Below are 2,171 nucleotides of genomic sequence, written 5' to 3'. Positions count from 1 at the left end.
GTGTTTTCTTAATAATTATAATAAATAATACAGAAATTATAATAATTAACTCAAAGTCTAATTACTCCTGGACATATATAGTATATAATATATCTTTTATTGAGCTTCTGTTCTAAGCCAAGCACTGTGACAGTTGTCTCAATCCTCATAATATTACTATGAGAAGTTATCTTATTTTGTAAAACAATTGAGACTCTGAGAGGCTAAGTCAGGCACCTAATGCTTAATAATAAGTTTCATTAGGTGATTTCCTCTCCATAGGGCCAACTAGTGCCTCTCTTAGGAAAGTGGCAATTTGGAAGAAAACCTGGCATGCTTAAGATCTTTGGGAAACAGAGGATATTTGATTTCTCTTGCATTTCTTTGACTGCCTACATGTATATTTAAGTCCCTCTGATGGATCATATCCTCAATTCAAAGGATGAATTTGCCATCTTTCTTGACATAGGCCAGAAGCATTGATGTGCAGCAGGTTTCTGTAGTCATCAACTATGACCTTCCCACCAATAGGGAAAACTACATCCACAGAATTGGTCAAGGTAGGTGTTTTTGATGAAAGGGTGTGGCTATTAACATGGTGACAAAAGAAGACAAGAGAACTCTTCGAGACACGGAGACCTTCTACAACACCTCCATTGAAGAGATGCCCCTCAATGTTGCTGACCTCATCTGAGAGGGGTTGTCCTGCTACCTAGTTCCAGCCAGGGTTCAATCCTAGGGGCTAAGGAGCAGATAGAAGAGAGGGAAGGGAGTCAAGGGATGGATATCTTTTCATTTTTTTTTTTTGTCTTTTTTCTTTGAATAAATGTCACTTTTTGAGGCAAAAGAAGAAACCGTGAACATTTTAGACACTCTTTTCTTTGGGGTAGGCTCTTGTCCCAGGTGCCCTCTCCTACCAGAAAACATTAATCCATGCCCCTAACCTAGTCACCTCCAGATCCCAGAGGCTCTCCCACCCCACTTGAATCCCTGTGAAAATTATTTAAGGAGTTACAACGTCACAACCTCATTTGCTGGACCAAATCTGCATGGAGAACCTCTAAGAAAGGTTGCCCATGGTATTGTCCTCAGGTGAGAGAAGCAGGGGAGAGAAAATGGTAGCCGTTTTTACATTGTTTTGTATAGTATTTATTGATTCAGGAAACAAACACAAAATTATGAATAAAATGACATGGAAACTGGAAAAACAAATAATAACTTGCACAGCCAGTTTTTAAAGCCTCGTTTCTGATTCCAAAATTATTTTTATTATCAACATTGTTAAATGATCATAAGGATGTTTACATACAGTCATCTTTTTTTTTTTCTGCAGTGCTGCAAATTGAACATGTGGACTTAGTGCATGCTAGGCAAGCACTCTATCACTAAACTTAACATCCCACAGTTTTTGCTTTTTTTTTTAATTTTTTTTATTTTAGAGAGACCCTGTCTCACTAAGTTGCCTAGGCTGCTTAGAACTTGTGATTCTCCTGCCTCAGCCTTCTGGGTACCTAGAATTACAGATATGCACCACTATGTCCTGCTATAGTCATTAACTGATTAATCACCCATTTATACATATGCAGTGTTCATATATTCATTTATTCTTATAAACCATACCACACTGAAAACTTACTTTTTTCCAAGATAGAGTATTTCTAAAATCTGGACATTACCAGAGCACTGGCAAAAGGAAGGGAGGGAGGGAGGGAGGGAGGGAAAGGAAAGGGAGGATGGAAAGAAGGAAGAAAAAAAGAAGATTGAGGGAGGAAGATAGAGAGAATGCCTACATGGAGTTTGTAGTCTAGCCTGAAAACTATATCAGTGAACAAATAACTGTAATAGAAGGTGATGAGTACTGCACTAGAGACATTTATAAAGGACTATGATTACTAATAGGAAGCCATCCCTGCTTTAGATAGACTTTTTTAAAAATATTTTTTTAGTTGTTGATGGGTCTTTATTTTATTCATTTATTTATATGCAGTAATGAGAATTGAGCCCACTGCTTCACGCATGTAACACTGAGCCACAACCTGAGCCCTACTACCGCAGCTATATTTTGATGTGCTAATTTGAATGTATAAAATATTAAATCAAAACTTCTAAGCTGGGCACAGTGGCCCATACCTGTATTCCCAGCGGCTCAGGAGGCCTAGGCAGGAGGAACTTGTTCAAAGCCAGCTTCATCA

The 2,171-nt window shown here is 38.2% G+C and overlaps 1 non-coding gene across 1 annotated transcript; it reads left to right on the top strand.

Moving 5' to 3' along the window:
- Positions 1 to 234: 234 nt before the first annotated feature.
- LOC113192454 (small nucleolar RNA SNORA67) lies at positions 235 to 379 on the top strand. Its single transcript, XR_003302013.1, has one exon. It is a non-coding gene; the product is annotated as a small nucleolar RNA SNORA67 (small nucleolar RNA).
- Positions 380 to 2,171: the final 1,792 nt, after the last annotated feature.

The sequence above is a fragment of the Urocitellus parryii genome, chromosome 10, assembly GCF_045843805.1.
Source record: "Urocitellus parryii isolate mUroPar1 chromosome 10, mUroPar1.hap1, whole genome shotgun sequence".
NCBI classification, from domain to species: Eukaryota; Metazoa; Chordata; class Mammalia; order Rodentia; family Sciuridae; genus Urocitellus; species Urocitellus parryii.
The sequence above is the reverse complement of the archived record's forward strand: the minus strand, read 5'-3'. Positions and strand labels throughout refer to the sequence as shown.